Here is a 12,035-nt window from a genome sequence, read left to right on the forward strand (position 1 = left end):
CATTTTTAGATTTTCAAAAAACTTAATTCTGTGTGATTTATTAGCTTTTTTACCACCGTGACACGAGTCCCCATGAGTCTGTGTGTATTCAGGTTTAAGTCCCCACCTGAATAGAAAAACAGGTACACACACACACACACACACACATCTATATATATATATATATATATATATATATATATAATTTAAAAATGAATTTATAATATAAAATAAATAATATATAATATAATTGTATTTGTTGTTTGATGAGCAAGGTCTACAAGTCTAAAGCTTCGCTTATTTTTTACTTTTTTTTATTTTTTTTATTTCATACAAAAATTAAAAAATATTTTATGGTTTCTAGTTTATCTACATATTATTTCTCATTTTGTATTTTTAGTTATTTTTAAGTTTTGTAAATATTATAAAATGATTTGTCTATACTATTTTTAACACACTGTGTTGCATATTTTTCACATACAATTAGCAATATACTTTTATGCATACTGTTTTGCATAAACACACTCTTATGCATATTATTTCATATATATTATTCAACATACTATTATGCATGCTATTCCGCAAAGTCTAAAAGTCTAAAGCATCACTTACTTTTTACTTTATATATATATATATAAAGTTGTGGAACACTACTTTATATACTTCATATATATAGTAATAAATAAATAAATTATATATGTGTATATATATATATATATATATATGGTCTTTACTGCATTAATCAGTGTCATAGCAAAGTTATGAGATGCAAAGTTGATGAAATATGTTGCATAAGTAAATACATGCATAAAAAGAAACAACAAAAGTGGCGTTATCTAGACATGGCCAAATTATGCTCAAGTGTCCCACATGTTTGTCATTTCAGATGTGAGTCACACCTCACACAACACAGCTATGATTTCCATATACATCGGTGCTTCAAAAGATTGCCGGCCTATAATCTGTGAAGGCAAACAAACCATGTCAGTCAAGTAAATTCGAGCAGCTGATTTACATAATTTGCTGGCTTTGGTTTACTTTAAGGAGAGGAGGAGTCCGTTTGCAACCAAGTTTGTATTGGAGCATCAACTTATTACTGTCTGCCACATTCAAGTGTATGTATCGACGGATAATTGCTACGAGCTGCTTGTATTTACAGTCAAACAAGTTATTATGTTTTGCGACAGGGCAAAAGAAAGATATTCACAGAGTGAAACAGGAAGCCACTGTGTGACAAAAGGACTGGAAATATTCTCATTTCAAGCTCAAAATATTCATTACAAGAAGTCTTGAGGTGGGCAGTTTTATTAGTGTGCAATTTGGGCAAGGAAATGTAACACTTAGCTTTCTCATTTACAGAATTGGCTGCATTTCAATTCACAAACACATGCTGCACAGTGCACACTAAAAGTATGTGTTTCGCTAGTTATGGGAAGGTAGCATGTAAGACGTTATATCTGCCGTTTAGTGAACTAATGTTTGATTTGAAAGACCACCTTCTTAGGTTATGTTTGAAATATCACACTAGCATGCCATTCATACTACACTACTTATTATTTCTGCAGTATTTATTATGTATATTGCACATAGCGTGCAAATGTATGTATACATGAAATACTTAGATGGCATACTGTATTTAGCAAGTCAAAAACACTATGGCCCTCATCCAAATGGCACACATGTGCACTAGCAGTCTTGCTGACTTAAAATGGCCACCATGCACAGGTCCGTTAAGCCAGCATGACTGGGGGCATGAGTTGTGGCCTAATGGATAGAGAGTCGGACTTGTAACCTGAAAGTTGCAGGTTCGAGTCTCAGGTCCGGCAGGAATTGTCGGTGGGGGGAGTGAATAACCAGCGCTCTCTCCACCTTTGATACCGTGATTGAGGTGAGACCCTTGAGCAAGGCACCAAACCCCCAACTGCTCCCCGGGCGCCGCGGCATTGGCTGCTCACTTCTCCGAGTGTGTGTTCACGGTGTATGTTCACTACTGTGTGTGTGCACTTGGATGGTTTAAATGCAGAGCACAAATTCCGAGTATGGGTCAGTTCACTTCACTTGGGACAGATAGTAATGTATCCCACAATACATTGCATGCAACATGAGCATACATGTAGTGGAGGTAATTTTAGCCGCGATTTTTGACATCAGCTAATTTTGGAAATGCATACTAAGATCTTACTATTTTTGCCATATAAAGCTAACAGTAGGTTATGCTATTACAAAATATTTTATATAATGACAAATAGCTAAATTACACATGATGAGATTACAGTTTCAAATGTTTATGCTTATTGCATAATGTTTTGCATTCTTTTTTCACACACTATTATCAACATAATATTACACATACTGTTTTGCATACTATTTCACATACTATTATCAACATACTATTATGGATACTTTTTCACATACTTTTATCAAAACAGTTATGCATACTATTTTCAACATACTATTATGTATACTACTTTGCATAATATTTCACATATTATTACAATACTATTATTTTTCAAATACTATTATCAACACAGTAATGCATACTGTTTCACATGCTGTTATCAACATACTACTATGCACACTGTTTTGCATACTTTTTTACACACTATCATTAACGTATTATTATTACACAATGTTTTGCATACTATTTCACATACTATTATCAACATACTATTATGCATACTATTCCACATATTATTTTTTACATTATTAAACAGTACTTATCAGTACTTTAGTGTACTACTCCAGTTCTGTAGCACAAAACTTATCAAACACCACAAATCTAAAATGAATGCATAGATGCATACTTACATTTAAAAATATATAGTCAAATGGAATTTCCACACACTAAACCTATTAATGTGTTTTTTACTGTACCAGCAGCATGCAAATTGTGATGAAGCCCTTGTACTCTCAACATGTCATCAAACTCAATCAGGCTTGTCGGAACATCTGCCGAAAGAGCCGATCTATTGGCCAACAGGCCGAGCAGCTGCGGCGATGGCCAAAGTGAACAGTTGATAATCCGCTGTGTAATTGTTTGTCCTAATAGCACTTCTAGTTGCAGTATTTATGGCACCTAAATAACGGCCCGCTGGTTGCACATAATGAAGCTTTTATTTGTTGCCCAGGCTTGTGCCAAACTCGCAGTCTTCCACAATGCACCCCGGGAACCAATTACGAGCGCCAATTCACTCCAGCAGCATGATGGGACAAACAGATATGTGCAAACACGGAAACTTCGCCAAGTTTGCCTGTCGACCTGTTTACACATGACAGGCAGAGAGAGTGTGCTTATCCAGCAACACCCTGCTTCCCACTGCTATTTAGACTGCTGTTGACAAACACGATAGGTTTGTAAATGTATGTGTTTCGCACTCAAAAATATCTAGGGTTAAATTTAAGGTTGATGTATATGAATTACATATATCCATTTGTATTGCACAGTTTTAACATAACTAAAAAACTTATTGTGATATTTATGAAATATCTGCCATTAAAAAAAAATCATGGCATAGTTCATAGTTATTATAAACTATTTGCATATATTTGATTTCATTGAAATAATGATATGCATACAAAATAACAAACAATCCAATTGCATACATTTATTCAGATTGCTTAGAATCAGCATAAATCTGTTCATTGTGAAAACAATCATGTTTATTAACAGATAAAAATGTATGAACATGGTTAAAATAAGACTAGCTGTAGAATAAGCAATATATGAGATCGAATAAGAAAGATAAGAAATGTTTCTTTGGGAACTAGCTGAATTAAAACAAGTTTATTTATTTATTTATTTTTTTTATATATTTGATTTCAACACTATCCTAAATATTTGCTTTTTCAGTCTAAAGTCTTTAAGTCAACGTTCAATCATAATCAACCTTGTTTACTTTCTTAATACAGGTTTCTGGTCACGTCCCGGTCAGAAAACCTCCTCAAAAGTGCATGCTGGTGGTGTTTCAGGAGGGTTGTAGTGTTTCACAATTCATTCAGACTCACATTCAGGCTCTATTCTGGTACGTAACAGCCATTTTTCATCATCCAATCAATTCCTGATGGATAAAATCAAGCTTTGTTCTTTTCAATTCAGAGATATTTCACATTATAGAGGCTTAATGAATGGCTTTCAATTGCACTTTCATGTCGAATTTAAAAAACATAATTGTTTAATGCATCACTACTACTCAAAATGGCTTCACAACAAAGATTTCTAACGTCTTCCATCCCAATGCCATTCGTCATCCTCTCAAATAAGAAATGGTAGCATTTGGGTTTAATGTAGCCTGTCAGATGGTGCAAGCACATTGTATGTCGTTCGTAATAGGAAGTGACAGGAGGTGTTTGTCTCTCAAGGATTCATCGGAGATCATGGCTTTTGATGCTCTACTGTTGTTTTTTGCTCATCTGAAGGATGATTCTCTGATGTTGGGAAATACACGTCCACCACCAAAGGGATGCCAGAGCATTTGCAACCCTTTTTATTTGTGACGTATTTATGAATGAAACAGAATATGCAATGAGAAAAATGCATCATTTTGCATAAAAAGGTGCATTTAAGTCATATGAGAAAGATTTGAAAAATCTTGAATTTTATGCAGAAAAGATACGTCGCCATCTTGCTCCAACCAAAGTGGTTTTGAACTTCCCAGCTCGTAATTACAAACTTCCCAAGAGGACTTTAACGCACAAAAAGTTGGAAGAAAATAGGTTAAAAAATAAGAGGGGAAAAAAGCAAGTTTTTTTGATGAATTATTACGAGCATTTTATTCCTTTTCGATAACTCCTTCACAATAAGAGTTTTCAATGCAAAAAACATGTTTATGTCCTTGGTAAACATTATTTATTTGCTCAAAATAGGCAAATGCGCATGCATTTGTCGTAAACGTTTAGTCGGTCTCGTACAAATGTGATTCATCAGTATTCCCGGCACACAACAAAGTCCTTTCAGGAAACAAGCCATCATCTCACAGACTAATTAAATTGAGGGAAGACTAATAGAATTGCGCACCCATTATGACCCTCATGTAAATGGAAAAATGAAAAGCCTCAAACTAGTGGCCGGCAGTGCTTGCGCGAAACTCCCTTTCGTGCATCTTTCCGTTTCATAAGCCAATTTCCCCTCTGACTAAAGCCTCTACTGAGGTCCCGCTCCGGGTCCGTGCGACTCATTACGGTGTCATTTATTATTAGCGCCACTATTGATATTGACTTAATGTATTCATGGTTTAAAGTCCAACTAATGCTTCCGAGGGCCTGAATCTTAATTTACCATCCACTTAAGGTGAACTGACATTTTCTCAAAGCCTGACATTCTCAGGTTTGCAATGCAATTCCCAAGAAATCCTTTCGTGACCTAAGTTGTCTCAAAGTTGAACAACTCTATTTAAACCCGCGTATCCAACGGGCCTTGTCACAGAGAATTGATCTTGTGATGAAAGAGACGAGCCTTCAGCGGCTGAACAGGGCTTTTTCTCGTAAATGCACCATCAATCTCCTTGATTCTGTGCGCTGACCTTCTTCCGTCCGTGTGTTTTGGCTTTTCCTGTGCAGTTTTTTTACTCTCTCTCTTGTGGTGTCGCAACTGTGGTATATTTGCATCTGGTCATACCAGATCGCTTGCTGCATGTGGGAACTTGCCAAAATAAAGACATAAATCCTCTTTATTTTGAAGAATGTTAGTCATTGGGTGCAGTTTAGCAGGTCGAATAACTGTAGACGAGCACAGCTTGTTACCATTCACCGTTTTGATTAGGTCATGCTCATTGTGTTAATCTCCATTGCGTTTGGGTGGCCACCACTGCACATTATACTGTGGGAAACAGAACATTATGATCCAGAGAGTAATTTGGACTTAATTTGGCACAATTAAACACTCTTTTCACTGGTTTCTGGCCTGAAATTGTGCACAGATAAAGCCAGTAGTTCACCCCTAAAAAACTAAAATACTGTCATTACGTTGAAGGTGAATGAGGGCATGTGCTGTCTAGGTCCTAAAATGATGAAAAAGCATCATTAAAGCACCATTAAAGTTTCATAAAGTCCTTCTGAGGCTGTACGATGGCTGCTGTGGTGCATCTTCGCACAGCATATTTGAATACTTGCGTACGCAAATGAGGTTTGAGATCTGCAAATTGACTCAAATATATGGTATTTTAGGCAGCTTAGACTCACTTCTGATGCAAAGGCTGTTTTTGGACAGGTGGTAGATTTATGCATGTAAGGTGAAATGCAATGAATGCATCCTCTATGGACAAGTTAGTTCTAGAATGCATTGCAATGAAGTGATTTTCATTCAGGATGGTGGATGAAATGAGTCAAATGTCATATGTGACCCTGGACCACAAAACCAGTCATAAGTGTCAATTTTTCAAAACTGAGATTTCTACATCATCTGAAAGCTGAAGCTTTCCATTGATGTATGGTTTGTTAGGACAGGACAATATTTGGCCGAGATACAACTATTTGAAAATCTGGAATCTGAGGTTGCAAAAAAATCAAAATACTGAGAAAATCACCTTTAAAGTTGTCCAAATTAAGTTCTTAGCAATGCATATTACTGATCACAAATTAAGTTTTGATATGTTTACGGTAGGAAATTCACTAAATATCTTCATGGAACATGATCTTTACTTAATATGCTAATGATTTTTGGCATAAAATAAAAATGGATAATTTTGACCCATACAATGTATTTTTGACTATTGCTAAAAACATACTCCAGCGACTTAAGACTAGTTTTGTGGTCCAGGGTCACATATGTATAATTTCGGTACTGGTTTTTCGGTTCATTATGCATGTGTACCGAACAAATACAGCATTGTTTTAATTTAATCACTGCACGAGTGGAACTTAATTGGAAGCTTCCAGTTTTAGATATTGTTTTTTTTTTATTTATTTTTTTATAAGAAACAACATTTCATCTGTCAAATTATGTCCATTTTTTTCAGGAAATTAAACAATAAATAACGCTCTTTGATATGGTGACTGATGGCCGTATGCATGCCTCGGTTCAAACGGCAGCTCGGAGCATGAGTAAGCACAATCATCCCTTCCTCTTTAATACTAGTAAATAAACATGAATGAACATCTCTTGCCTCATGTAATCGCTCTTTCAGTGTTTCAACTGCGGAAAGACATTAAAACAAAATGCCACGCAACATTTCGTTACCTCAGGCAAGTCATCAGTGTCCACAGCTCGTTAGTTCACTAGAGAAATAAAGTCTAAGAGCATTTCGCAAAATATTCAGCCCGATCTCACGGCAATTCGTACATATTTTAAGAGGTGGCTAATGTGTATGACCTCACTTGTACAAATACATGCGATTTTTACTGAATCGTAAGTATTTTACGAGTTGCCAATTCATATGAATTTGTACGAATGACCTACACCTAACCCCGCCCCTAGATCTACCTGTCACTGGGGTTTAGACAAATCGTACAAAATCATACAAGTGAGGTCGTACGAATTCGTACGAATTAGCCACCTCGTAAAATACGTATGAATTGGTCGTGAGATAACGTTGAAATATTAGACTATATACTCATTATATTTGGCTTTACCTGTTAGTGATGTCTTAATTATTTAATGTATGTTTAATAAATCTGTTATAAAACAAGTTATGGCAGCCACTGTGTAAATGAATATATTTCAACAACAAATAGATAACAATTTTAAGTTGAGTGTTGATTATTATATTTAAAAATAAATTGTAATTAAATTTAAGTTTAGGCTCTGTTGTTAATTGGAACCTTATAATAATGTAAAAGGGCTCCCTATAGTTAGAGCAGAAGCTGAGGTAGAACATTTTAATTATCATTTAATTTATTTAAAGAAAGAACAATTTGTTCAGTAAACCATTGTTTAATTTAAAAAAGCTATTTATGTTTAGTTTTTTTCCCCTGCTGTACCGAAACCATACCGAACTGTGAAGTCAAAACCAACGTATGTACCGAACCATCATGTTTGTGTACCGTTACACCCCTGATATATATATATATATATATATATATATATATATATATATATACATATATATACAATTAAGCCCCTAATAAATATATATAATTAAATATATAATTAAATAATAAAATAGTTAAAGCTTATGTTTTTTTTTTTTTTTCCGGTTAGCATGTGTAGACGGCTAGGGAGCTCACTAGGATTTGAAATAGACCTAACATCTCCTCAGTTTACTGTGGAAAACTGTCTAGAGTGTGTATATGTACATATAACCACTTATAGCTATTTATAACCACAAGACATTGGCATCCATCAGCAGCCATTTAAATGGTTTTTATGCAGCAGACTGGCGATGAACCAGCATCGTTCCCTGCAGAAAATACTATCTTCAGTCTGCCCAGACGCTCAGCATCAGACTTACATGTAGATGTGTAAAACACATTTGTCCTGGAATAAAAAATGTAAAAAAAATAAAAAATAAAAAAATAAAACAGTCGCCCTATGAGTCACACAGTTGTTCATTTAACATTTCTTTCCTTTAGGAAAAAGAAAGGCTAAAAAAAGGATTTTTTAAAAAATGTAAAAAAAAATCTTAATTTGCCCCCAAATTGATTTTTTTTTTCTTTTGAAAATACATTTAGTGCATTTAATCATAACCTGGGTTTGTAGATTTTAGATTTTGCGTTAACTAAATTAAACTATAGCATTTACTCCATTAATAACTGGCACACATTAAAAAAGATCCATCTGTAAATCAAAGGATGTCCCTGACTTCACCCTCTCCTTCATTTTGAAGATCTGTGCTGAAGACATTAGACTGTAAATGGACAGATTCTAGTAACAATGTGATTTAAATTCATGCCATTAACCGGAGTTCTGCCTGTGTCCTTTTAATCAAGGCTTTTCCCATTCCCTGCTCAGCTTCTCTTTGATCTGTGTGCTATAACAACATCTGGTTATTCATGCACTTTGCATGAACTAGTCACAACCTGGGTGATAGTCTTAGGATACAGAGTCGGTTCCCTTGAGTTACAGCAGCGACATTGTAGAGGAGACGCTTTATGTGTATAAAAATGAATTGAAGTCATATTGTTGTGCAATTGCATGTTTACTCTTGAATGCACATTAGCTGGATCTGCATAGAAATATAGTCTTTTTTTGCGTGATCTGAGCAACAACACAATTCAGATTTTATTCTTGATTTGAATTATGTTGTTTAAGAAACAGATCTCGTTCTATCCCTTTTCAAGTAGATGGAGCTATATCTGCATCACTGGAAATTGCTGCCCAGGGCTTTCAAAGATGGGCGTTGTGTGAACTGAGTGAACTTCACAAGGACTTTGATTATAGGTACATATTAGAAACAGCAGTGCAGTCTTTTACTGTTCTACACTTCCTTTTGAAATGAACCTGCCATTTTTTTTAGAAATATGCTCTGGCCATAACTTGACACAAATCAGGAACATGATCAGGATGGTGCTAAAGGGATAAAGTTACAGTTATATATCCAGTGCTAAATTATATACACAGTGCTGGGTAGATCACTCACCGATTGTAGTCTGTTACAATCACAAATTACATGACAAAAAATGTAGTTAGTAATGTAATCCACTACATTACACATTTTATAATCTGACTACTTTTTGATTACTTTTAGATTACTTTTGAACTAACTTGTTTATCACATTGAATTAAATAGGATACTATTATACCATATTGATATAAAAAAGAAATCAAATGTATTCCATTTGTTGTTATTAACAACATGAAGTGCATTAAAGATGACATTACGTCAAGGTTTCCTAAACTGGGCTTTGTGAAGAAACTGCAGGGGTTTGTGAGGTTAATGAAACTAATAATTAATTAAACCATTAAGATGTAAGACAAAAATAAATCATTTTAAAATAACAGATGTAAAGGTGGAATATTTTATTTGTTTACCTGCATGTGATATAACCATTAACCAATGTCAGATAACTGTAAACATGAAAAGTAACTGTAATCTGATTACAAGTATTTTACAATGTAATAAAATCCATTACAAGTACTTAATTTTCGGAATCTGATTTCGTAATCCAGATTGCATGTGATCAGTTACTACTCAGCACTGTAAAAGACTCGACCTACTTACCGCAAAACATTACACACTTCATCAAATGTATTACTAATACTGATGTTTATGCAATTTTCACTTCGACATGGTCACCTACTGGAGGATTATGTGATATGGAGTTGACTTTTGTTAGTTTTGCAAAAAAAACTAATGGAAAATGGTATTTACATTTGATCAATCAAAATAATACACCAGTTTTTCATGTTGAGGTGTTGCATGTATGTTCAGCTCACTATGATATTGTGGTTGAAGCAATCTAATATGATTTCCATCTTTTAAAATAGTATGTGTAATATAATATTCAGACATATATAACGAGGATATTTAATTGTACTGCATGCTAGGAATGACCCAGTGAATCAAGATGGTGTAAGTGATGCATCATTTTTGCTTTGCCATTAATTTAATCGTGAAAACAGCATAAGAAGTAGTGCAGGTAGCAGCGCTCTCAAACTAGATAGAAAGTTAGTGTGAAACAGGCGTAAAGCCGCACTCAGTGCGAACGCTCCATAATACTGGTCCTCAGCGAGCTATAAATAGTAAGTAACCATGGAGCTGGAGAAAGGAAAGACTACTATTGCACATATTGATTCTTTGACAGGGAAAGAAATGATGTCAGTTTAGTAATTGATGGTTTTTCTGGTCACTTGTTTGTGTTGGACCGTCTCCAGATGGAGAAACAATGATGATGATGATGATGATGATGAGATTTAGCCGTGCTGTAGAAAAGGATATAAATGCGGGGCCCCTGCAGGGAGATTCAGCATTCAGCATTAAATAACATTTCTACAATCTGCTGTTTCTCCCGGTGCCTTGTGGACATAAAAACATCGGGAAGCTTGTTATTTATTAATGCTATGCTATATTACAAAACAGCTTTAAATAAGCCGTTCCTGGCAAAATTGAGGCATTAACATAGGATCATTGTCTCACTGACTTCCTCCCATAATTCCTCTTATGAATGCATCATCTGATGCTAAATAAGAATCCATTCTGTCTGCTGAGGCCTGAGCATGTTATCGATATCTTGCACTTCACTCGAACAAAGATGAAAACATTTAATCAGCCGTCCCTCGACTGGGAATGAAATAGGAGCAGAGTTCAATGGCGCGGACTCTGAAGTAGCACGTAATTCCCGAGCCGGCCTCCATTACAGCATTATGCGGCGGGACCGCCAGCCAATGCATCGACCCATCTGCGGCCGAGATAAGTGGGAAATCAATGGTCATTGATTAAGATCAGACTGTTACTGTCAAGCTCCTCGTCCGGCGGCCAGATGAAGCGGGTTCGTGTGGTTCAGCCCAATAAATGAGCCGCTCGGGGCACAGACCTCTGATGGGGATCGTCTGCAGTATGAACTCTGACATCCTGTGACCTGACAGACAGAGCCGGTCACTTTCAGACCCATTCAGCTGTTTATATGTATTAATGCGGCCATTTGAGTTGATGTGACCACTGTAGAACTATTGTTCTAATGGAGATTGTCTCTGATCTATCCATCCATCCTTCCTTCTTTCTATCTATTCATCCATCCATCCATCCATCCATTTACCTTTCGTTCTGTCCATCCATCCATCCATCCTTTCTTCCTTCCTTCCTTCCTTCCATCCATCCATCCATCCATCCTTCCTTCCTTCCTTCCTTGCTTTCATACAACCATCCATCCATCCATCCACCTGTTGTTCTTCCATCCATCCATCCATTCGTCCATCCATCCATCCTTCCATCCATCCATCCTTCCATCCATCCATCCATCCTTCCTTCCTTCCTTCCTTCCTTCCTTCCTTCCTTTCATATAACCATCCATCCATCCATCCATCCACCTGTTGTTCTTCCATCCATCCATCCATTCATCTTTCCTTCTATCCATCCATCATCCATCCATTCACTTTTCGTTCTGTCCATCCATCCATCCATCCTTCCTTCATTCCTTCCATCCATCCATCCATCCATCCACCTATCGTTCTATTATTCTGTCAA

The sequence above is a fragment of the Onychostoma macrolepis genome, chromosome 04 (genome assembly GCF_012432095.1).
Source record: "Onychostoma macrolepis isolate SWU-2019 chromosome 04, ASM1243209v1, whole genome shotgun sequence".
In the NCBI taxonomy this organism is placed as follows: Eukaryota; Metazoa; Chordata; class Actinopteri; order Cypriniformes; family Cyprinidae; genus Onychostoma; species Onychostoma macrolepis.